Genomic DNA, 27,889 nt, shown 5'->3' on the forward strand with positions numbered 1-27,889 from the left:
TCCACTTTCTACACCACCACCGTCATCATCTTCATCATCACCTCTCTCACACTCTCCCGATATCTCTTTTCATGCCTCTCTCTCTCTCTCTCTCTCTCTTTCTTTCTATCTATCTATCTATCTCTCCATCTCTCCTCTGCACGTGGTTTGCTTCGGCTGGCTGACGGACAGACATACAGACACCATCGCTACGGAAACACCTACAGGGGTGGAAGGTAGCGGGAAGCTGACTCTTATATGCTTTAGGACATAAAAAGAAAAAATAATAATAATAATAAATAATAATAATAAATAATAATAATAATATGAGGTGGTAGCGGTAATGGTAGTGATTATTGCGATGGTGTCAGTGGCGGAGATGGCGGTGGTAGCAGAGTAACAGTAGTAGCAGTAGTAGCTGTAGTAGTAGTAGTAGTAGTCGCTGGAGTAGCGGCAACGATGATGGTGCTGGAAATGATTGGTAGTTGCGAGGTAAAGACGAAAAACAAGTGAAAAGAGCGAGAGAGAGAGAGAGAGAGAGAGAGAGTGAGAGAAAAGAAAATAAAGAATAAAAAATAGCAGCAAGCAACAACAAACCAACAAACAAATAAAAAAAAAAGGATGTAGAAATACAAAAAATATCAATAAAACAATAACAAGAGGAGCTTGGCAGAGTTTTTCGCTAACAAGTTCCTCTCAGTGTGTGTCAGTTATAAAGTGACAAGGAGAACGACATGCAAGTTGTATAAACTTCGACAACTGGGAACTAAGCTTATAGTCAACGTGAAACGAAGATACAATTTCATGTAAGATATTATTAATAATTCTTTATTAATTAATAGTAATTATTTAATGTTTACTGGTTTCATTATTTTAATACTGACTGTTTTCTTTTGCTTTGCTTTGCTTTTTTTTACTTGATATATTTGCTTTGTTATTTTTGTTTACAAGTTGGTGTTTCTTTCAATGAAAGTATTTTCTTGTCTACTTTTCTACAGTCTCATATCAAACCACCGATATACATATAATGTTGCATTCATTCATTTCTTCGTTCCATCATCAGATTTGTTCATTCATTTAATGTTTTATGCACGGGCGCATGCCCCCCCCCTCGCTTTCTCTCATGCACATACGCGCATACATGCAAATAATATTATGTATGTTCCCACATTAATATGCATATTCATATATACATGCAAAATACACAAACGCACCTATATATAGGTGTGCGTGTGTATAGGTATGTGTGTGTATAGGTGTGTGCATATATATATATATATATATATATATATATATATATATATATATATAGGTGTGTGCGTGTGTGTATAAATATATATATATATATATATATATATATATATGTATATATGTCCTGTAGCCATATATGCATGTATATATACATGTAGAGGTAGGTACGTACATATATGTATGTATATATGCATATGTTTTATTTATTAATTTATTATATATATATATATATATATATATATATAAGGTATGAATGTATGTATATAGGTGTGTGTGTATGTGTGTGTGTGTACATATCTGTATATGTGTATACATATCTGTGAGCGTGTCTTTGTATATGCGTATGTGTGTATTGTGCGTGTGTGTGTGTGTGTGTGCGTGTGCGCACGCGTATATAAGAGTATGTTTATGTAGAGGCATGCGGCTCAATGGTTAAGGTGTTTGACTTATCGTAGGATTGTGGTTTCGATTCCTGGACCAGGTGACGCGTTGTGTTCTTTGAACAAAACACTTCATTTCACACTGCTCCAGACCACCCTGCTGGCAAAAATTAGTAATTCTGTGACAGACAGGTGTTGCGTCCAAATGGGGAATTTTATGCGCCACGGAAACTGGGGAAACCGGCCCTTATGAGTCTATAGGATTCAAGGAAGGAAATTTATCATTTATCCTATGAATAAAGATATATTGGTTTATTTTTTTCTTTTATTTCTTCCAGTCATTTGACTGTGGCCATGCTGGAGTACTGCCTTTATTCGAACAAATCGACCCCACGACTTATTCTTTGTAAGCTTAGTACTTATTCTATCGGTTTTCTTTTGCCGAACCGACAAGTTACGGGGACGTAAACACACCAACATCGGTTGTCAAGCGATGTTGGGGATATAAACACAGACACAGAAACATATAATATATATAGGGAAATGGGTTGGTGCATAATTATTGCGGCTTTTTTCTACAAATTTTATTCAACAAAAACAATAACATAACAAAAACATCCTTAATATGATTATTCCGGAGCATATTCACCATCTACTTCACTTACTGCTTCCCATTTGCTTGAAGCAAATCGATTCCCAGTGCTTATTTTATCAGTGTTTTGCTGAACCGTTAAATTACAGGAACTTAAAGAAACCAGTACTTGTCAAACGAGGAAAGACACACAAAAAAAAAAAAAACGCGCATATATACATATACACACTGCGGGGTTCCACACAGTTTCCATCTACCAAATTCACTCAGAAGACATTGGTCGACCCGAGGCCATAGCAAAAGAAACTTACCCAAGTTTTCCAAGCAGCGGAACTGAACGACCGAACCGCACACAGTCATCGTGTGTGCGCGCGTGTGCGTTTATGTGTGTGTGTGTGTGTGTGAATGTGTGTGTGTGTGTGTGTGTATGTGTGTGTATAAATATAGATATTATCCGAAATGTACAGTATTAAATATCCAATCACGGCTAATCTTATATATATATATATACACGCGCGAACTTACGTACGCATACACACACACACACAGATATACGTGGACTGACGCATACATTCTCTTTCTATTTCGGTGAATGTTTAATTATTTTCCCTGGCCTTGCATACCTTTTTTGATGATGCCCCTCCTCCATCCATCCCTCATTGCACATACACGCATACACACACACACATGTATATATACTAAACTTTTACAAGGGGAACTTTAATAGTACTGATTCAATCTTCAGCTTAAATTGTTTTTATATATAACTTTGACGTAAAAACAACATTAACTTTGTGTGTGTGTGTGTGTGTGTGTGTGTGTGTGTTGTGTGTGTGTGTGTGTGTGTATGTGTGTGTATAAATATAGATATTATCCGAAATGTACAGTATTAAATATCCAATCACGGCTAATCTTATATATATATATATACACGCGCGAACTTACGTACGCATACACACCACACACAGATATACGTGGACTGACGCATACATTCTCTTTCTATTTCGGTGAATGTTTAATTATTTTCCCTGGCCTTGCATACCTTTTTTGATGATGCCCCTCCTCCATCCATCCCTCATTGCACATACACGCATACACACACACACATGTATATATACTAAACTTTTACAAGGGGAACTTTAATAGTACTGATTCAATCTTCAGCTTAAATTGTTTTTATATATAACTTTGACGTAAAAACAAACATTAACTTTGTGTGTGTGTGTGTGTGTGTGTGTGTGTGTTTGTGTGTGCATGCACACATACATCTGTGCGTATGTGTATTTGTGCGTATCTGCGCATAACATACTCACAATCACCCATATGTAATATGTTTTGGTATTTCACTGTGTAAAGACGGCGAGGTGGCTGACTCGTTAGCACGCCGAGCAAAATGCATAGCAGCACTTCGTCCGTCTTTACGTTCAGAGTTCAAATTCCGCTGAGGTCGACTACGCTTTTTATCCTTTTAGGGTTGATAAAATAAGTACCAATCAGGCACTGGGGTCGATGTAATCGTCTAGCCCCCTCCACGAACATTTCACCTCTTGTGGCTGCAGTAGAAAAGAGATTTCATTGTTTCTGCTTTAAGTAACTGAATGACTTGTAAGATAATAATTAAAAAAGAGAGAGAATATATTATTTTCTGCTCTAGGCACAAGGCCCGAAATTTTGGGGGAGGGGCCAGTTGATTACATCGACGCCGGCACGCAACTGGTACTTCATTTATCGACCCCGAAAGGATGAAAGGCAAAGTCAACATCGGCGGAATTTGAACTCAGAACGTAAAGACACAAAATACCTATTTCTTTACTACCTACAAGGGGCTACACACAGAAGGGACAAACAAGGACAGACAAACGGCTTAAGTCGATTATATCGACCCTGAAAGAATGAAAGGCAAAGTCGACCTCGGCGGAATTTGAACTCAGAACGTAGCGGCAGACGAAATACTGCTAAGCACTTCGCCCGGCGTGCTAACGATTCTGCCAGCTCGCCGCCTAGAGAGAGAATATATTGAGACTAGTTTAGAAACTAAAACGTCAGGTCCACACTCTGTTAGAAATGTGTGACGCATACATGCGTCACACATTTATACAAGCATGCGTATGTCTCTCTGAATAATGTAGATATTTATATGGCTGTGTAGTAAGAAGCTTGCTTCCCAACCACATGGTTCCGGGTTCAGTCCCACTGCGTGGCACCTTGGGCAAGTGTCTTCTACTATAGCCTCGGGCCGATACAGGCCTTGTGAGTGTATTTGGTAGACGGAAACTGAAAGAAGCCCATCGTATATATATATATAGTGTGTCTTTATTTGTCCCCGCCCCCATCAGCCATTGACAACCGATGGTGGTGTGTTTACGTCCCAGTAACTTAACGGTTCGGCTCAAGATATCGATAGAATAAGTACTAGGCACAAAAAAATAAATCTGGGGGTAGATCTGTTCGACTAAAATCATTCAAAGAGGTGCTCCAGCATGACCGCAGTCGAATGAAACAAATAAAAGAATATATATATATATGTATGTGTGTGTGTGTGTGTGTAGCCGAACCACATATTTATCGCTTGCCAGGCGATCGTGGTGCTTATTGCACTAAACCACGATACTTTCGTTATAATCCTTTCTGCTATAGGCACAAGGCTTGAATTCTGGGGGCGGGAGCAAGTCGATTACATCGACTCCAGTACTCAGCCAGTACTTATTTTGTCGATCCCGAAAGGATGAAAGGCAAAGTCGACCTCGGCGGAATTTGAACTCAGAACGTAGCGACGGGCGAAATACCTATTTCTTTACTACCCACAAGGGGCTAAACACAGAGAGGAGAAACAAGGACAGACAAACTGATTAAGTCGATTATATCGACCCCAGTGCGTAACTGGTACTTATTTAATCGACCCCAAATGGATGAAAGGCAAAGTCGACCTCGGCGGAATTTGAACTCAGAACGCAGCGGCGGACGAAATACGGCTACGCATTTCGCCCGGCGTGCTAACGTTTCTGCCAGCTCGCCGCTTACTTTTATTATAATAAAGTAACACTCATGTCTTCCACACTCACGGTCCTCCCCCTATCTCTCTCTGCGTATGTGTGTGTGCATGAGCTTTCGTGTGTGTACGTGGAATCTAAATGAATATATCTACTAAACAGAAGAAACTTGGAAGTTATTTCATATACATATATATATAGACGAAAATTCAAAGTTGCCTCAACTTTGATTATTGTATCTTATTTTGAGGCAAAGTGTACTTAGAAACACATTTCCATAATGTCCTGCTATTTCTAGCAGGTCGCACAACCACATAGGGCTTCACACGCTGACCTTTTTACCCGGTGGAAGCTGCTTTATGCATAACAAATTTAATATGACTGTCAGTTGTTGTCGATGGCAATATCAATATTCTGATTAAACAGTTCAATTATCAAAATGAGTTCCAGTCGTGATCATCAATCGTATTTGATTCGGACATTGTTTCTATGCCTACATTATCCAGTGTGCCTTTCAGTTTTTTAAAAAGGAAGTTGGGTGTAGTGATTTGAGGCAGGTTTGATTGCTATTTCTAACAGCTTGCTGGGCTCTCTCTTAATAATGGAAGATGTGCATAATGAATTTGATTTGACGGCCAGTAGTCAGATGACGGAGGGGTGAACCCAGTAAGACAACACGGCTAGTTAGTCCGAGATTAAATGGTAGAGTCTGGCTGAGAGCAACTTTGAAATGTTCTGGCAAATACGCTTAGATAAACTGGTGCGATGGAAAATGCAACGTTTCACCAGTAGCAAGTTTAAACTTCTGATTTCCTTGAGCAGATAATTTCACCACACACACACACACACACACACACACACACACGTGTGTGTGTGACGTCTCTTCTGTTACTCTCATATATTGCACTCAGAGCTAACCGCTACTTCATCTTTGTCAAACGCTTTCTCTCCTTTTCTCTCCCAATCTAAGGGTCTATCCCGATCTTTCAAAACATGTCACAACTCCACTCTCAAGAACAGTAATCCATTTGTCTTCCAGCTATCAATTTCACTTTTGTCATCTTCAAATTGATAAAGGCAACCGTTATCAATCGCATTCTACAACATCTTGTGTCCTCGTCTCTCCTATGTTCGGTTTAAGTAAAACCTAATCTGCGGAACTGCTCTTCTAAATCACGTACCTTTGGTCCCCAGATCTAAGAAATACGGTGACAATATCCTTCTTGCAATTGATATTAGCGAAGCATTCGATAGCGTCTGGTATATTTCTTATCTTAGCTCCCCGCCTATGAGCTTCATCCGGCTCTCTGACCTTAGATCGGAAGATTCTTGAGAGATCGCATCATTCGATCGTGCGGTGGTGTGGCTCTCTATAGCCTGCGCTCTATCAACTTTAAAATACTCCAAAGATTGGTTATGTCTTTCCACTCTTTCTCAGCCCACTTGTGTCTGTCTGTCTGTCTGTCCCTGTCCGTCGCTCTCTCTCTTTCTCCTCAAGTGCTATGCTTTCAGGTGTCAGCAATCTTGGATGACCACATCGAAGTTTGATGATTCATTGATTTTTCTTGGGTAATATACAATAGTGATTTCCTGTTGCTTTCTGCCGAATTAATCATGGTTTACTCTGTTCGTCTTCTGCTTGCTCAAGTATACCCTTCAGATACATCCTGTATAACTCTTATGGAGAGGAACTGATTCATTTGACCACAGAATATTCCCCACACAGGTGGGCCTGTGATACATATCTAGGGTCAGCCCTCCTATGTCTTCTGTATGCTTTAGCCACATAACAATCTTCTGCTATTTGACCCATAACTTAAGAGGTTCTATCAACCCGCGTCAGAGAAAACCTGGAAATTGTAGTGATTAAGGATTAACCCAATACTCTCCAAAACATTTGAACTCAGGAGCTGGAACCTCACCAGCTGATGCGGTTAAGTTTGGAGCTTCACCACCTGTTGCCGTTCAAGATAAAGACTACCTACTCCTATGCAAATAATGGTTTCAAACTTTTGTACAAGAGCAGCAGTTTCGGGGTAAATTGGTTATATCGACCCCAGTGCTCAACTGGTACTTATTTTATCGACTCCAAAAGGATGAAAGGCAAAGTAGACCTGGCGGAATTTGAACTCAGAACGTAAAGACAGACGAAATTCTGTTAAGCATTTTGCCCAATGTGTACCTTTCTTCAGACCTGCAACATTCCGCTTATAGGCGTTATTATACATTCACACCTACCTGAAACCTGTTCTTTGTCCATGATTCACTTAATTAAATATATATCTTAAGGCATCCTCCAAGATACATAACAATTTGATCTCTAGTCCAGTGGAAGGCACAATCATGATACATATTCAGGAAATAGGATGGCACCTCAATCTCTGTATTATGATTATTCTTGAACAACACGCAACTAAAACCATCTACGTAGCCACAAATGTTGAACTACACATTTATTGATGTTCTCTTCAGGCGATTTCAAAATGCACCCCAAAGAGCTGTCTAGACTTCCTCTTCAGAACCAGTAAATACTTTTCTTTGTATTGCTCCGCGAAGATGACGCTCTTGTTTAAGCTATTACAGCTAGCTAGCTATTTAGTTTTTATACCTGGCATCTGTGTGTGTGTGTGTGTGTGTGTGTGTGTGTGTGTGTGTGTGTGTGTGTGTGTGTGTGTGTGTGTGTGTGTGTGTGTGTGTAGTGTATGTGTTTGCTACATTTAAAACCCTATTTGGTATCAAGATGTGGTCTGGTGCCAATGCTGAAAATGATTATAATTTGGTATTCGATTACAACCCAGGACGTTTTGTGTTAAGACCTCGCCGGGGCCAATTTTACCTTTCTTTCATCCCCTGGAATCGATGGAATGAATACCAATCAAAATTTCGGGATCGATTAATCGAATATTAAATAAATATATTTAAATATTATAATATATAAGAATTAACAAAATAAAGGTTATTAAATAATATAAACAATTATTGAAATATTATTACACTCAACAACACTATATATCGAATATATCATCCTCAAAAACATGTGCCCTTGTGCTTACGTTAGAAACCATCATTATTGTTGGATGGTAGAATTTGTAGTAGGTCAAACAGGGGTCTTCTCCGCCTTTTATCTCTTCGAGGTCGATAAACTACCAGTCACGTACTGGGGTAGATTATTCTTTTTCTGTCTATGTGGGTCTTTCGTGTACTTATTATCTCTCAGTATAAGCCACCCTACGCTGTGAAGGAGTCATGGAGAATCCCTCAAGAATATGTGAAAGGTCGGCAAAATCGTTAGTTCGCCGGGCAAAACGCTTAGCAGCATTTCGCCCGTCTTTACGCCCTGAGTTCAAATTCCACCTGGGTCGACTTTACTTTTCATCCTTTGGAGTCGATAAAATAAGTACCAGTTGAACACTGGGGTCGATGTAATCAACTTATCCCCTCCCTCGAAATTACTGGCCTTGTGCCAAAATTTCAACCCTATATTTAGTTACACCCCTTAACAATTTGAAAGTACAACTCGAATCGAAGCTGATTTTGTTTTCCTCCTTTTGGGATCGATAAGTAACTGTGAAACATTACGATCATAAAATAGATTGTACTCTATAAACATGTCACCTTACACCTATGTTAAAAATAATGATAATTAAAAAGGTTCAATTTTGGAACAAAGCCAGCATATTTAGGGAGATTACATCGACCCCGATGCTAGACTGATACTTTATTTTATTGGCCCCGGAAGGATGAAAAACAAAGTTGACCTCGGCAGGATGTGAACTCAGAACCAGAAGTAATGCAGTCAAATATTTTGTCCGACACGCTAACGATTTTGCGAGCTCACCGACTGGGAGAATCGTTAGCACTCCGGGCAAAATACCTTGCGCTATTTCGTCCGTTTTTACGTTTTCAGTTCAAATTTCGCCAAGATCAACTTTGCTTTTTCTCCTTTTGGGTCGATGAAATAAAGTACTAGTCAAGTACCGGGGTCGATGTAATCGAATAGTTCCCTCTCACCAAAATTCTGACCCTGTGCCTATAGAAGAATTAATTATTTGGAGCAAGGATTAGGCGGCGAGCTGACAAAACTGTTAGCACACCGGATAAAAAACTTAGCGGCATTTCGTCTGTCTTTGCGTTCTGGATACCAATTCTGCCGATATCGATTTTGCTTTTCATTTTTCGGGGTCGATAAAATATGTACTAGTTGAGTACTGGGGTCAATGTAATCGACTAGTTCCTTTCCTGAAATTTCAAGTCTTGTGCCTATAGTAGGGATTATTAGTGGCAAGGAAAAGGTGGCGAGCTGGCAGAATGGTTACCATGCCGGATAAAATGCTAAGCCGCATTTCTGCTGTCAGTTTACGTTCTGAGTTCAAATTCCACCGAAGTCAGCTTTTGTTCTACTGTGCAATCAATAAAATAAACTACCAATCCAGATGCGATTGCCAAATCAATTTCATGAAACACAGTAGCACAAAATTTTCATAAAATAGCAGATTGTGTTAGAAAGGAACCGAAAGTTAAAATTTTTTAAATTATCAATCAATCAATCAGTCAGCCTGCATGCCTGCCTGCCTGTCCGTCCGTCTATCCATCCATCCATATATATATATATATATATATATATTATATATATATATATATATATATATATATATATATGTGTGTGTGTGTGTGAGTGAATGGGCAGAGTCAGTCCCTCTGCACATCCCAATCTAATTAGTTGATGATTCAATACGTTTCTAACATTTGAAATTTTAGAGTAGCTTGCAGTCCTGAAAAGTAGAGTAATTCGTTGTTTGTAGCGCAATCTGATAACCATTAGTGAAGGTCGGCAGATTAGCAAAATTGTTATTACTATTGGTAAAATGCATTACAGCATTTGTTCAGGGTATTTGCGATTAGAGTTCGCCTACGAAGTCAGTGATACCAAAAAAGCATCAACCAGCCTTTGCAACACACAAAAAATTATTTGGGAGATTCGTTTGACTAACCTTCTTCAAGGCGATGCTCCAGCATGGCCTCTGTCTAATGACTGAAAACAAGTAAAAGATAAAAAGTTTAAAAACCACAGCATCAGTGAAGTGGAAAGGGAAGATTTGCTAAATGGAAAACTATTGGTTGTCCACTGAAAATTCAACGTTGGCCAGGTCTGCTCCCTGAAGAGAGGGGAAATGACTATGTACAAAAACATTGTCAATCCGGACAGATGTAGGTATTAGGTTTAGTTATGACCTTTTACTTTCTGAATTCATATTCTGCCAAGGTCAACATGTTAGCATTGCCTTTCATTCCTCTGGAATTAATACGTCGACTAGAGAATAAATTCAATCGACTCTGTCACTCTCCGATAAATTATGGCGAAGTGCCAATGTGAGAAATCGTTTGCTTTTCATCCTTGTGTAATCGATAATGCATGTACATGTAATACACTGGACGCAATTCAATCAATAGATTTACAGCCTTGTACCAATGTAAAAAAAAAAAAGCTATCATTGTTATTATTATCTTTTCGGGGTCGATAAATTAAGTAGCAGTGAAACACTGGGGTCGATGTAATCGACTTAATCCCCTCCCCCAAGCTGCCCTTGTGGCAACAATTTGAAATCATTCTTCTTCTTCTTATTATTATTATTATTATAAGGCGATGAACTGGGCGAAATGCTTAGCGGTATTTCGTCTGCGTTACGTTGTGAGTTCAAATTCCGCCGAGGTCGACTTTGCCTTTCATCCTTTCGGGGTCGATAAATTAAGTACCAGTTACGAACTGGGGTCGATGTAATCGACTTAATATCTATGTCTGTCCTTGTTTGTTCCCTCTGTGTTTAGCCCCTTGCGGGTAATAAAGAAATAAGTATTTCGTCTGCCGTTATGTTAAGTACCAGTTACGTACTGGGGTTGATGTAATCGACTTAATCCGTTTGTCTTTCCTTGTTTGTCCCCTCTGTGTTTAGCCCCTTGTGGGTAGTAAAGAAATAGGTATTTCGTCTGCCGTTACGTTCTGAGTTCAAATTCCGTCGAGGTCGACTTTGGCTTTCATCCTTTCGGGGTCGATTAAATAAGTACCAGTTACGCACTGGTGTCGATGTAATCGATTAGTCTCCTCCTCCAAAATTTCAGGCCTATAGTAGAAAGGATTATTACTATTATAGTTATTCTGGAGGTGCTTGGCCTAGTGGTTAGGCCGTTGGTCTCATAATCGTAGGATTGTGGTTTCGATTCATGGACCGAGTGACGCATCGTGCTCTAAAGCAAATTCACCTTACCCCAATCCCTTCAGCTGGCAACAATAAGTAATCCTGCAACAGACTGGCGTCCCATCCAAGTGGCGAATATATACGCCTTGGAAACCGGAAAATCGGCCATATGAGTTTATATGACTCGGGAAGGATCTTTATCCTACCCTACTATAGTTATGAAGGCGGCGAGCTAGTGGAATCATTTGAGCGTCGGAAAAAATTGCTCAGCGACATCTCTTCCGGCTCTTTGCGTTCTGTTACGTTTTGAGTTCAAATTCTACCGAGGCCAACTTTGCCTTTTGGTACCGATAAAATAAATAGCAGTTCATCACTGGGGTCAGTGTAATCGACTAGCATTCTCCATACAAAACTGCTGCCTCTTGTGCCTAGTTTTGGAATTATAAGGTTCGACAAATATTTTGCAGTATTAGTGACACCCGTTCACGTTCTCAGTTTAAATTCCGTACGGATCAACTTTACCCATAATCCTTCCAGTGTTGATAGAATAATTACATCCATCGATACATCTTCTCCGCTCGCTATCCTGGGAGGGGGTTTGAGGTAGAGTCCTCAGGCACCTCTTCCATATGGTTCTATCAGAAGCAACTATCAATTATACTTTCCAGCTGATTCTCTAGCGCGACTAACTCAGATTATGGTTGTTATCCGATCATCTCGCTTTTGGCCTACTCCTAGATCTCCTGCCGGTTGGCTCGGTTTCAAGAATCCGTCTTGTGATTCTATCCTACGACATCTTAATCACAGGTCCGTCGTATCGGAGTTTGGAACTCTCAATGCAGAGAAACAGCGGCTCAACCGAAAGACTCCTTGATCTCCGAGCTACGCACCCTGTCGAGTAACGTAACTCCAGGGAAACTTTGGAGGAACCTCAGAATAAGTACGAGGTAAATATTTGCATCGCTTGTCACCTCCTTTAAACCGAGCCGTTTTCTACTTGTTAAAAAATATAATTCTTATCATCAGAGAAGTGGATAGTTGACTGATAGGACACTGCGATACTTAACCATTTCAACGATCTGACTTCGAATTCCCTCAAGTTCGATCATCTCTTTCATCATTCGAATGCCGTTAAAATATATGCCATTGAATTACTTGGTCAATTTTTATAGACTCCTTTCTTTAAAAGGATAATCGCTTCAGCTTATACCTTACCACCTTATAGGTTTAGCCGACCAACTATAAGTTTCTTGATTAGTTTTACAGTAAGGCCGTAGTTCTGTCAAATTACAGTCACATATAACTTCGGCGTTTCAAAAGAGAGACAAGAATCCAAAAAGAGACCAATACTTTATTTATCGATCATGCGAAAATAAATTATAAAGTTGACCGCTGTAAGATTTGGACTCAAAGCACAGAATCTAGTAACAAACACTGAAATTCGTTGTGAAACGTTTTAAGGAATTCGCTCATTTGCATACTTGTCTTAGGTGGGTTGCGATACAATGTAGTGAAAGTTATGAGAGAGTTGAAAATCATTACTTGAACTGTCGTGTGACCGATGGTTTGATCTTTGGATTTATTTACGCTACGTTCCTTTTGACTCTTAATTTCCCCCAATACAATCGTTTAACTTGAATTAGAACCTCTAGAGTGAGGGAAGCATTTTACACTTTTTGTTTATATGGAACAGTTTCTGTAAAAAACAAATAGGAAAAAGAAATATGCTAATGAAGCTATTTTCTTACCGAAACACAAACACTCGCAAACAACTATACGCACGCACATTCACACATGTGCCCACACAAACACACACAAGCGAACGAAGAAACGACGCACGCACATTCAAGACAAGATACACACACACAGAGGAAAATGTGTCATTACGCGTGCGCAATGCTTATGTTTATTGTGTAATGTGTATTTACTTGACTAATACGTTTATGCACGCGCACATACATTTGAGATTCCCCCATCCATTCCGTTTTATTTCCTTCCCACAGACAGTGCTGTCATAGCTTTAATTAATTTTTAATTATTTATTGATCATATTCAGTGAAAAACACTTCGTTTTTAGATGAGGTGAGATGTCTATAGTGGAGCACATGTGTACGCGCGCACACACACACACATACACACAAATATATATATACGTGTATGTATGCATATTTATATATATATATATATATATTATATATATATATATATATATATATATATATATATATATGCATACATACACACAACCACGTGTGTGTGTGTATGTGTGTTTGTGTGTGTAGGAAAGAGAGAGTACACATGTTCTATAAGTGAATATATTTATATACTCCAATAAATTCAGGTCTGATAAGATATAAGATAAGAAAGCTAAGTACGGTTGGTTCTATATCTCTATCACACACAAACGCACGCACAGGTACACACACACACACACGTGTGTGTGAATGAATATCAATAGGTGTGCGTGTATTTGTATATAAGTATGTATGTGTATATATATATATATATATATATATATATATATACACACATGTATGTGTGTAAATATGCGATTACAAATGTTTTGTGTTTTTTGTGTGTATATTTATGTTTTATGTGGCTGTGTCTGTGTGTATATATATGTAAGGGTATGTATATATAACTTTACGCAGTGGGCTAGAGAAAAAATGCGTGTGTGTGTGCAGCGGGAAGATGTTTCTCGTATGAAAACATGATTATGGAGAGAGGGTTGGTAAAAACATTAGCAAGACTGCCAGGTGGGTATTAGAATGTTATCACTTACCCTGTAGTTCCGGTTGAATGTTCTCTTAGTCTTTACATACACACGCGCACATACACAGATATATTCGCAATCATATGAGAATAATAACCTTAGATATATAGTCAAAACCAAGTACGTGTATACGAATGAACAAAAGTATATTGGTGTTTTTTATGGTTGAAGACCATAATATAGTTACACAAAAACTTTAGAAGACAAACATGGGATGAAGGGACTTTGCTAGTATACCCGGGGGTGCTGAAAAGTTCCTAGCTTTGGGTAAAAGAAAATACAGGAGGAACATTCAATTATGATTTTATTCAACATATTTCCCTCTCAGATTCATACACCTATTGCAGCGGCTCTTCGGTTTTTCTATGCCCTGCAAAAGAACTCAGTTTGGGCTTCCTAACTTTAAAAGCCAGGAACTTTTAAGCGCCCTGTCGCAGGCAAGCTAAAGCAAAAATAACGATAAAAATACTTTTAGCGTAGGATGCGCATTCATACACTCACAGCAAAGCGCGTAGCTTAGTGGTTAGGGTATTCAGCTCACGATCGTAACGTCGTAAGTTCGATTCCCTGCGCCGCGTTGTTTCTTTGTGCAAGACACTTTATTTCACTTTGCTCCTGTTCATTCAACCTAAAAAAATGAATATTACCTGTATTTTAAAGCGCCAGCCTGGTCACATTCTGTTTCACGCTGAATCTCTCTGAGAACTATATTAATGGTAACGTCTGTGGTGTGATCACGGGTAGGTAGTTCCGTTGATCAGATCAACTGGAACGCTCGTCGTCGTAACTGACAGAGTGCCAGTATTACACACACACACACACACACACACACACACACACACACACACACACAGGGCCGGCCCTGGAGTTGTTGGCGCCCCCGGGCAAGCTGAACTTCGATGTGTACAAGTTGAAGGTCGTGGAAATTTCCTCGTCTTTGTCACGCTCTCCCTAGCACATGGCGCCTCCACCAGCACATGGCGCCCCCTAGAACATGGCACCCCGGGTGACTGCCCGTGTTGCCTGTGCCTTGAGCCGGCCCTGCACACACATACACAACACATACACGCACACGTGCTACCCTTTAATGGTTGACCCCGAGCGAAACCTTGAAGTTCGTTGTGATAGTTACATGGAGAACGAAGGGAGAAAAGTGAGTTACACTGTGGATCATAAAACCCAGACATTTTTAAATTGCATGAATAGTTATGACATCGCTGACAGGAGCGATAACATTAGAAGCTGCAGTAATCGTACTGATCCCCAGTCGATGACCAGTGAGGGGAATATCCCACAATGTAAGTTGTGTGTAAAATACAAGTTACTCGGTTTGCTCAGCCAGTAGGGCGAAACTTGACTCTCAGTATTAAGTCAAACGTACGTGCGCATGTGTTAGATATGCTTAAAACTCATCGATACAAGTTCTAACTGTTCTGACTGAGTATCCAGAAAATATGTTAAAAGTTAATAATTTCCACACAACCCACATTTAACCTCAATTTCCGTAAATTAACTTGGTTCATAGTATTTTCTACATGAGGGTGCTAGAGAATTTCCCAACAACAATTTAATGTAAATCTCTCACAACTAGATGAACCCAAATGTTTTTGTATTATGCGCCCTTGCTTAGAAATAGGATTTTTTTCATTGAATTTCTCGAGGGAAAGGACCCGTGCTCACGGCTTTCATAGGACCTGCGAGAGTAGTGTGATCGGCGCACTTAATGTTTCTCTTAATTGGAAATCAACAAAAGCAGGAGTAAATTCTATGCGGCCGATACTGCTGAAAAGGAACTGGAACTGATAAAAGCGCCTTCGTTAGTTGGTCTGCTCGTATATCTATAGGTAGATATATGTGTATGTATTTGTGTTTGTCTGTGAAGTATTCATTACGTACCACATATCATAGTCCGTATACCTGCATCATTTTCAATTTATCACAATGGTTACTTTTGAACTTGGCATTCTAATTTTCTTTTGTTTCGAAAGAACTAACAATTTTTTTTAAATATGGGGGCTCACCCTCCCCACCTCAACCACCACCTCTTATTTTAAAATCATACTCTCTAACAATCCATAAACTAATTAGTCAGCTTTCCTTGACATCTTGGCTAGCAATCCATGAGATTTCGCAGGATTGTCATAAGATGCGTGTAAATTTATGTGTAAAGTGTAACGATTGCTCGCAAAACACTTACTGTTCTTGTCTACTGTAGAAATGGGAATAACTTTCTGTTGCTTCAAATATATTGTTCACAGCTTGTGAAACGCAGTTGCAGATAACATTTAAAATTGACATGTTAATCTACTGCATGTGACAACCTGCCACCAATTTACGATGAGCTATGCATATATACGCTTATATATTGCTTGGTTTACCAATTTCTATTTATTTTGTTTTAGTGATGTTGTGAAGCACCCCTTGTCACTAATGTTACAGCCATCATCAAAACAGCCGTCTCCATGAAACTCATCTACTTCTTATACGTCTTAGAGTTGACATCGATTTCTTTATCTTTTTTGAACACTAGATCTTGTTTAAGGTTACCAGTAATGTCATAAATACTTGGAATAAGAAGTGAATCTGTAGATTTTAGAAAAATGAGCTGAACTAACATTAAAACTAATGACAAAAGACTATTCATATTAATATAATGCGAAATTAAAGGAATTTCGAGTGTGATTCTGTGTGTATGTACGCGTAGGTATGAGTGAGTATGTGTGTCTAAACATAGGCGTGGAAGTGTGTGTGTGTGTGTGTGCGTGCGTGTGTGTTTGAATCGTGTACGTGTGTTTAAAACAACTTAATTAAAATGATACTCTATTTTCTTAATCTTTAGCCCGTTTCTTTACTCAAGTACATTAACAAACTAATTTGCTTGTGTGTGTGTGTGTGTATTTGTGTATGAGAGAGAGGGTGAAAGGAAACAAGTTTAAAGAGAGAAAGAGGGTAATAATAGCACACTCACATACTTGTACCTATCCACAATCATTCGCATTCACATACCGAATTATACAAAACGGAATTCCAATTCTCAGCCTCACTTGTCATAAGCACTTTATCTTATAAGATATAACAATCTTTCACACCAGCTTTTCGCCAAATAGTTAAAAAAAAGTCCCCAATTTAACCGAATAAATAGATAAATGTGTGGCTAATGAGGGAGAAAATAGGAAAGAAGTTGAAATAGACTATTTTTTAAGTAAGCAAAACGAATACTATTAAGTAATTGTTCACCACTTTCTTTTTTCGCACCTTTTATTCTCTCTACTTCTTATTCCTTTCCCTCTCTCACTTAAATGTGACACCCAAGGGTTCTTCCTCACTTAGCGAATTTATTTCTATGCATCTACCAAATATACTGTTTCATCACAACTAGAAACTTACTGATAAACGAATTATTGGAATATACGTTATTTTATTAACGTCAATGATATTAGATCAGACAGTAGCAAATAATTTGCTAATTTGCACTTGTGGCTAATTCTAGCTGAGAAGAGAACACTAACCTTTTATTTATTCCGGGATAAAACCAGTCCAGTTCCACTTATTTCTGTGACTTATGCATGTGGAGAAGAAAAGCTCGTTACAATCGAACAGAGAAAGAAAACGCAATGTGATAAAGAAGTCTCTTCTCTAGAATACCTTCAACCATAAAACTGAAACTAACTGAAAGTATTTTTTCGGTCTGTTAACGTCATCTATCATAATTCACGTCAAAAATTTAGGAAATTAATCAGAAGAATTGCTCCTTTCTACTTTCTATCCTATTTTTACTGTAGGCACAAAGCCTGAAATTTTTGTGGAGAGGGATAGTCGATTACATTGAGAACTGCGGGGGGGTCAATGTAATCGACTGTTGAATTAAATAATTGGAATAAAAAAGTGTAGTAGAAAAGATTATACTATGTGATCCATTCTTCTGATTCACTTCCTAAGATTTTCAGATGAACAGTTAAAAGGAATAGCTATAAATATAACTTCTCCTCAGAATATATGTACTGATAATGCTTTCTTAAGTAGCCTTTTCTGGTTGGTAATGAGCACCTACTCTCTTTTTATTGCTTAGTTTGAGGGGAAAGAGCAGGCATCTATGATTTTTTTTTTGATTGGCTTCCAAGATTGGGGAAAGAAAGGAAGAAAAAACACAACGATTCGTACATCGTCCTTGAACCAGGAACAGTGCTCGAATGCTGTAACAAAGTTGACTCTGCGGAAGACATCCTAAGTGTAGACTGACCGTTAATGGAAACATTGACAAGAGAACAGAAGTCAGCTGAGAGAGTATAACTCAACCGTGATGTTGTGAAATATGGTCGAGTGTCTCGGCACATAATAATATTACTGTAGTTCATTTTATCGAACAAGAATGAATGAGAAAACGGCTTGATATAATGGAAATAAATAAACAAGGAACCTTTAATATTGGTTTCAAACTGTGGCACAAAGCCAGTAATTTTGTGGAAGGGAGTAAGTCGGCTACATCAACCCCAGTGCTCAACTGGTACTTATTTCATCGACCCCGAAAGTATCAATAGCAAAGACAACGTCGGTGGAATTTGAACTCAGAGCGTAAAGACGGACGAAATGCTGCTAAGCATTTTGCTCAGCGTGTTAACGATTCTGCCAAACTTTAATATTAAAAATTAAAAATTCATTCGTTATATCCATACTGAATCCAACAACATGAGCTAACAATAGTTGTTGTTTATAGAAGTTTTTTTTTTTAATGCAAGCTCTTACAATTCATAAGACAGAATAGAGAGAGTATAGCTCCGAGAGTATAACCGAGAGAATATAACCGTGAAGTTGCGAAATATGTTTGCGCCATTAGGCTTAAACCGTCCTTGTTTTATGAGGTTTTAGAGATTTCATCAGCAGGCTTCAAGTTTGAATGTAGGTGAGATATTGCCAAGCTCATTTTTAGCACTTAGTTTCAATCTGTTACGATAAACGTTCGACTCCCACCATATTTGACTTTGCTTTTAATATCTTCGGCATTGAGTTATCAATAAAAAAATATATATATATACCAATCTTATAATGTTGTCAACCTAATCGATTCTACTCTATGAATTTGGAATTTTGTACATATAGCAATCTCCATTTCAATCGTTTACGGAATATTGTTCTTCCAGGAATTAGATGGTGGATCTATTGGAATCTATGATGCTGTTGGTGGATCTGTGGGTCCCGTTGGTGGACCCATGGAAATTCCATGTTTGGTTTATCAATGTTCTAATTTTTCATTTGTTTATTTATTGGTGAATTGTTTATTGATTGGTTTTCACAGCATCGTTTCAATAAGGTAAATATTTCAATTAAGTGCTCAGTTTCATACCTTAGTTAAGGATATTGCCGTGACAACTCGAATAATATTATAATTTTGATGGACATCGGGGCAAGGATAACTGAGGAAACTAGCTTGATATCATGGCTATTGAAAGGAATTGGTCTGGCAATTGTTTATGACAGTACTTTGTGTGAAAGTGTGCAGCTGGAATAGGGATAACTCCCAAACCACTCCTTACACTTTGTGTGTGTGTGTGTGTGTGTAAATGGGATTTTTTTTAATAAATAAAGATAATTACTGGTATTATACTTCCGAGAACCAACATGTGTAATCTCAATTCCAACAACAGCTGAACCTATTTTTTCAACACATATTGTTAATGCATTTAGGTGAGTAAAGGACGGATTTGATCACAACGATTCACTCAAACTTTTTTAGGCACAGAAGTAGAGTGAACGAAGACGGTTGAACTTGCTAGAAATAGAAACCTAACTTTAGTCAAATTACATCTTACTGTCTTGTATGATTGAAGAACACTTTGGATAATGTAATTCTACATATTCCAAAACAGACGAAATGGTCATGGCTGGAATGTTTTTGATCATAAGCTAGCCCAATCCGAGAAAACTTGGAACTAAAAAGTAGGAGCAACAGCATTCTAAGTCTTTTTTTTTTTTTGCTAATAAACTTTACTTCTCTTTCTTTTTAGTGACCCAGATAAAGTTCATAATGTATCGCAGAACCATTTATGGTTTTTCCACAGCAGATAGATCAATGATTACACCACTCTATCTGTTTCTATACTACAGTAGAGCCTGCATCCTACACAGCTCAAACAATTTTCATACATTGGCCGACCAAGGGGATTCTACGTGGTAATCAAATATTCTTCAATTAATATCCCTACTCTTAAAATGGAAGGAGGTATATATATCCAGAATAATATAGTCCGAGACACCTTATGTCTTAAAGACGGGATGATCGAGAGTGACGACTTGAATTCCTTTAATCATAAGTACTCATTAGAGTTGATCTGAGGTTAATTAACAATAAAACAGCATTTTAGCTAATAGAGGATTCTCAGTGCGTTTCGTCTGTTAGAATTAGTCGCTAAATTTCCCTTAAATTAATCGAAGAAAAAAAATGGAAGAACACAGTATCCAATGGTCTTAGATACACTGTATCTGACAAAAAAGCCGGGATGTCCACGGATGGAACATTTTTTATCATAGGTTTGCTGGATCAGGGCTGATCTGAAGCTAAACAGCAGCATATTTTTTTTATTTCTTACGACACATTAACTTGTTTTGTTAAGGCAAAAAAAGGCCGTGTTTTATTGCGAGGAAGAAAACAAGACGTTAGGATGTTCATACCCTTCTCAAAGTAGCTGATGGTGTGACCAAAGCGAAAAGGCTTGAATCAGCATCTCAACATTCCCTAAGAAATATCATACCAAAATAGTAGTTGTAATCTAATAAAATATCTTTTAGTGAGAGAAATAAGAAAATACGAATTTCATAACCTCCATACTTCGGGTGTGTCAACTGAAAGTTTTGACAATTCTCTCTCTCTCTCTCTGTCTCCTCCCTTCCCCCATTTGCTGAAACCTGTTGATATATGGCTTGCTTCATGCACGAGGTTCTATTTTCTGATACGATGTAACTTCATACGGTTTTTTTCTATCTTGTTTATCTTTCGAAAAGACACAATAGTACTGATCAGATCAGTTTGGGCGTAATTTATTTGGTTTCCGTTTCTGGTGTCTTCATCTACCAAGTAGGTCATTAACTCCAACATATATTTACCATCTTGAAACAATGAATTTGTAAGTAGCGATGATGTAGATAAAAATTCAAAATAGGAAGCTCTGTCTCATATGTTCGAGAACTGAGACGCCAAGCATCTCATTTTAATGTTAATATATACTAAACAACAACAACACAACAATAATAATAACTTTTAGTAAAAAAACCAAGCAGAGACATCTTTTAGTTGCTAGATTAAATTCGACACGGTTTATCTCTGTCTATATTTGGAAGACTTCTAGCACACTAAGCCATTACTAGACGTCTTAACACTTTTTTTTTCTTTTTCGTACAGTTCTAACACATAAATTCTACTAAAAATGTGTGACAAATTGTAAGAGCTTGCATTAAAAGAAAAAAGACTTCAATAAAGAAACAACGGTTATTGTTATTTCAAGTTGTTATAATCAGTATGAGATATTTGAGTAGATGTTTACATGATAATTCTATATCGGTTAAATACATTAACAAAAAAAAAATAAAGAAAAATAAGACAGTTCTTTAAAAAATTTTTCTAAAATTTCATCAAATCCCAATGGACTGCCATGCCTAACATAAAGAATTTCGTGTAAATATATATCTTATATTTATATATTATTTGAGACGAAGCGAATTTCCAAAAACTAGGTTAGGAAAGTCAGTAATATATGTACTTATAGAAGCATATACAGCTAATATTTTGAGTTTGTTTCTTTCGCAGTAGCCTTATTTACTTGATAATGAAAACAAAATACAGCGATAGCACATGTTAATTGAAAGTTACAGGTTGCCATATTTGATAAATGAATAAATAAACAAATCGACAAATTTCTGGGTGGCCGTTACTGGTTGTTGTAAGATATTCTTCTATAAAATTTATATTATATAAACGTTTCACCACAGAGACACAAATTGCATCGTAGACAAAATATAGCACCCATACAAGAAAACAAGTTGTATCTGTCAAAGTTATTTTCGGGTTTAAGTCGTGAACTAGAATTACTCATAGACATGTTATTTGACCTAGAATTCTTAAGGCGTTTATTTAAGGATTACTGTAATGATTAATCAATTACTTGATTAATTAATTTACGCTTGTATTAAGTTTAAGAGTGGGAAAAATTTAGACGAGCAACGTAGTGTATATCTTACTCTTGCCAGAATTGAAGAGCCAACTGTAAAATGGGATGTAAACAGTAACGATTTTAAGAAGTTAATTATTAGAAAATCAAATATAATCACAAGTTTAATAATTAGGTTTAATAGTATGTTACATAGTATATAAAAAATATCTTGCCTTCATATTGAGAATAATCTCGTGTATACACACACACACACACACACACACACACACACACAGAGGGAAGAGATCTTACGTTTGAGATGTTGAAGGAGAGAAGTTCAAAGATGGAGTATCTATCTATCTATCTATCTCTCTCTCTCTCTCTCTCTCTCTCTCTCTCTCTATATATATATATATATATATATATATATATATATATATATATATACACACACTCGATCTTTGAACTTCTCTCCTTCAACATCTCAAATCTAAGATCTCTTCCCTGAAGACGGAGGTTCGTCCCATTCTATGATAGAATCAATGTACAAACATTATTATGGACTGCCAAACACCCACAAACAGCTGTTAGATTTGTAATACTTTTACCTCCACCCCTTTAATTCTTTATATCATTTCTAATCTGTGTATGTTGAACCTTTTTATATGTATGCATAAATACATTTTTTGTATTTCATGTAGTTAATACACATTATATATTGATCTGTTATAATTCGCTTATCCTTACATTTACTTCTATACCCGCTCAAGTTTAAATCTCTTGAGCACTATTAAATGTATTCTATACGGAGAATATTTGGATCTCATATATGAACTAATGTGTGTGTGTGTGTGTGTGTGTGTGTGTGAGAGAGAGAGAGAGAGAGAGAGAGAGAGAGAGTGTGTGTGTGTGTGTGTGTGTGCGTGTGCGCGCGTGTGTGCGTGTGTGTATGTCTGTATGTGTGTGTGTCTGTGTGTGTGTGTGTCTGTGTGTGTTCGGATATCGGCGGGGAGAAATCCACGATATCAAGCTGTATGAAGTTTTTTATGCAACCTTCTTTTTGAATGATGTAGAGTCTCATTTAATCAAGCTTTTGACTACTATTTCTAACTGTGCTACTTTTAACAGTTCCATTGATAGTAAAGAGGATCGTTCAGTTGTTATTGTTAGCCACATGTTAGCTCTATTAGAGCTGTTGTCTATTAACACATGTTGCAGCTGCGACCACTCTGATATATGTGTGTATATATGTTTGTATACAAAATGCGACTACCCAGATATTCGAAGTAATCTTCATTTTCTACTCTCTGTCCCGAAATAACAGGCCAGGTTCTTGCATTTTTGGATTGGTAATCAATGCAAGACCTTTATTTGTGTTGAAACTTAGACCAATATTTTCATATGCGTCTCTGAAACTATCGATAATTTTCTGTAGTTGTGTTGAAGTTTTCATTCACTATAGCATCATTTTCATACTGAAGTTTAATTACTACATGTACTCGTTATCTTAGTTCTGGCACGCATTCTGCCAGGGTTAAATAGCTTGCCATGTGCGCGGTATGAAATCTGGTTACTTGTTAAGAATTTGTTGACAGTAAACTCGAACATTGTAGAGAAGAAGATAGAAAACTGCGTAGGGAAACCTTCTGTTTACTCTATTCCTCGCTTCAAACCGACCAGTTACAGAAGAGTGCACCACACTTAAGTTTAAATATGAAGCACCAGCTGCGTAATTTTGAGGTATTTTTGCGCCAGCAAAGTTTAGCTTGCATTCTCTAATATTCATGACGTCGAATATTGATTCGTTTTTTTTTTTTTGTTTCCGGAATTTTTCCTTCTGGTGAGCACAGAAAATAATAACAATAGTGTTCCTGGAAGGTTGAAACCTAGATGGATAATCATGTGTGTGAGTCGCCAAATGTACGATATATCACTTGAGCAGAATTCAAGCCAGAAATTTTTCCAGTTGTTTACAAAAATGAGAATACTCTGTAGTTGCCACAATCTGATTTAGTTTCCTCTCTTCAAGATTGTAATAATAGCCGTTTCCTATATCAGCTGAATTTTCCTTTCTTGTTCAGTTTATCAAAAGCAGTGCACGGTGCGTGTTAGTGTTTCATTCCCAAGCTTAAATATCTCTACTAGAATCTATTGGATCTGATTTTGTTTGTTTTTTAGAAACCTAAGATGAAGAAGGTAAATCGTTCATCATTAACATTTGTGTATTGTTGTCTAGAGATCTTTCGTTGGCGGCACAGTGACAATTACACAATTATAATTATTCGAAAGGTTTTTCCCGTTAGCAATCGCTTTTTTATAAGTATCCCATCGTCTCTACACCTGAGAAGTGTCGTCTGTTGTGCAAACCCCATGGACTACTTTAGATGCCCTGAAGAAACCTCAAATATATGTGTGAAATAATTTCTAAATTTCAAGTGTTCCAGCATGTCACCAATTGATTTTCGTTTCACGGTTTTGTTTCTGGACTGCAGACTCTGCTCGCTGGAAAGCTTTCCTTTTGTGATTATTATCTTTGTCGTTTTTGTAGGCATGAAAAGCCATTCTTCTTTTGCCGATCATTTGCTTGATTTGGGTGTGAGACTCACCAAAACCAGTTTTGGTGTGCTCTTGCCGTGAATCCTGAAGATTTCTCACAGAGTAAACTTGACTATATTTAATGTGTACCGCTGCTTTGAACAGTACTGCAGTGTTTCAAGTTGATGGATGACAGTTTATTCTCTAGACATTGTGTATATTTTCCGTGTATTTGCTGGGACTATAAGAGATTCAATGTTGATTTTCTGTTAACATCATTTCTACTGCGAAGTTGCTTAGGTGCCAATTGAGTTGCTATTTTAAATAACAGTAATCAGTGCAACCTTTGGTTACTCAAGTAGACGAGTATATGAATGTCATTATCTGATTCAAACTACCAAAATTGGGGTCTATAAGTTGTTATAACCACTCTTTTATACGACTCAGAAACCTAGGCAAGTTATTAGCGACATCTCTCTAAAGTAGAGATGTTTGAGAAAAATTATGCACATCCAGCTCAACAGACAGAAGATTGTCAGCATGCCAATATCTCCTATATTGAAACCACGATAGTGTAATATCAGCTTCGTTTGAATGTTCATGTTTTGCGAATACTGGACGATAGTTTGCTCCAGTAACTGTTCTACGAAAGGAGTGGTTCAAAGTCATACGGGCAGGAAATTTGAAAAGAAAAGGTGTGGTATTAATATGTATGAGTGGGAACTGTTCGTAATTAACCAATCTAAAAGGAGATGGAGACCAATATTTGACACTGCACAAACTGAAGATCTCAACAGTAAACGCGAGAGCAAAAAACATCATGAAGAGACTAACACTGCGTCTATTATTAAACGAAACTGTTAATTTCCGGCTTGCTGTTGAGCTTGTAGAGTTTTCATTGGCCTCCATAGTGACGTGTGTGTGTATGCCTGCATGTGCGTGTGTATATAAACAGGTATGCATACAATAGACGTGTGTATTTAATCTCTTTGAGATTTGTGGTTCGAAAGAGCAGTTAGTCGGTCGGTTTGATTCTAAAAATGGAATATTATGATAAAAACAAGAAGCTGTGTCACAGAGTAAGGCAGAGATTACATTGAAAAGCATACAAAAATCAAAATAAATGACAAAATTTTATCTCAAGGGTAATGTGGCAGAAGATATTTTTTTCCATGTAGCATGGGAGCTTAAAATGTAAATTTCTGCAATTCTAACCACACTCTGAAAAGTTGTTGTGAGCTCTTAGTTCTCTCATCATACTTCAAATCAAAGACATTAAAGCCGTGACCATCCCGTCTTTTTTTATAGGCAATGTATCTACGAGAACATCATCCGATGTATCTATTACTTAGTGTTTCCTTTTTAACTGACATATTGTTTTACCATCTATTCAGGGAGGAAAGGGCAGCGTCCATGACCCAATTTTTTCAAGGTCTTTTAAAATTATTAGAGGAAGTGATTAAGTTATCTGAAAACTAAGACCCAACATGAATGTTTCCAACAACGTGAACTCCGATAAAGGCAACCAAGAATCAGGTGGTGGTGTTAAACCGGACTGTAATTCAACACTGTTTTACCGCCCAAAAGCTTCTATCACAAAAATCCAGAACAAATACCACAAAATATCATGCCCGACCCTCTAATATCACCAATCCTAGGCCATAGATTTGAACTTTGAACGATTCTGAAAGGATGAAAGATGAAGCTGACCAGGGTTGGATTTGAACTCGGAGCGCAAGAAGGCCAAAGCAAATACCACAAGTTAATTTGACCCTTGCTCTAATGCAGCCTAATTGGTTTCTAATTTTAGCAAGTCGAGCGTCCTTATAGAAATTCCCTTGTTGGCTAATAGGAAAGATTTGATTATGTTCCGTGAGTTAAAAACAGAAAAAAACTATCCTTGAATGACAGACTAATGTTGGGACCAAAGAATGTCTTGCATACTTATATCTTCATCAACTCCATTCTCTAAAATCGCATCATACCATTAGTTTGGATAGGAAATGTTGACTCAAAGTGCCGTACTTTGGATTCGTACGCGGAACCACGTAATTTGGAAGAGAACTTCTTAACCAGACATCAATGCATATGCACTTGAGAACATCATTATTGAAATTATCTCTTCAACCTGGAATCGAAACCATGTCCACTGACTCAAATCATCAGGCGTTAAAAGCCCTCCTTTACAGCGTTTGTTGATATATTACACGAATTGCTGATATATTTCATAGAAAGAAAGTTGCATCTACTGTAAATGGAGAAAATGGAGTTGTTGTTTGGGTTTCAGAGCAACCTTGATCACGCAGACCTATGAATAAAGGAAATAAAGGAATTTCAGATGTGACTAACTCTTTATTAGGGGTAGCTAAGACTATGATGTCAATGATGTCTTACTATTTTAAAAGATTTTACGATGGGATTTGAGAGAGAATTGTCTTCTGTACTGCTTTGTTGCTTCGAAAATGATTGGGGTAGGGTATGATGTCATGTGATGCTCTTGTTTTTTATGATTTTTAACTCTACAACATTAGTTGACGTTGTTCCAGTAGATGTTGAACTACATACAGACACACATGTATAGGCGCAGGAGTGGCAGTGTGGCAAGAAGTTTGCTTCCCTACCACATGGTTCCGGGTTCAGTTCCACTGCGTGACACCTTGGGCAAGTGTTTTCTACTATAGCCTCGGGCTGACTATAGCTTTGTGATTGGATTTGGTAGACGGAAACGGAAAGAACCCCATCGCACATGTGTGTGTGTGTGTGTGTGTGTGTGTGTGTGTGTGTGTGTCAGCACCACCGCATTACAACCGATATGTTTACGTTCCCGTAACATAGCGGTTCGGCAAAAGGGCCCGACAGAATAATTACCAGAGTTAAAAAAACAAAAGAATACCAGGGGCTATTCATTCAACAAACATTCCTCAAGGCGGTGCCCCAACATGGGCGCAGTCTAATGACTGTGACTTGCTTGCTAACACCTATTGAAATACTCGTGTAAAACCATTTAAAAGTGTAATGACATGTTTATTAGAGGAAACTTCAGTTCGACATCCA

At 37.7% G+C, this 27,889-nt stretch overlaps 1 protein-coding gene across 1 annotated transcript in view; it reads left to right on the forward strand.

The window, feature by feature from the left end:
- The first annotated feature begins 212 nt into the window (after positions 1-212).
- LOC115232623 (cadherin-like and PC-esterase domain-containing protein 1) overlaps positions 213-27,889 on the forward strand; it is a 201,965-nt gene continuing 174,288 nt past the window's right edge. The window contains exon 1 of the mRNA XM_029802617.2: positions 213-785. The gene's annotated coding sequence lies outside the window, so the exon portion shown is untranslated. The remainder of the gene's footprint in view (positions 786-27,889) is intronic.

This window comes from Octopus sinensis, linkage group LG2 (assembly GCF_006345805.1).
Source record: "Octopus sinensis linkage group LG2, ASM634580v1, whole genome shotgun sequence".
Taxonomy (NCBI): Eukaryota; Metazoa; Mollusca; class Cephalopoda; order Octopoda; family Octopodidae; genus Octopus; species Octopus sinensis.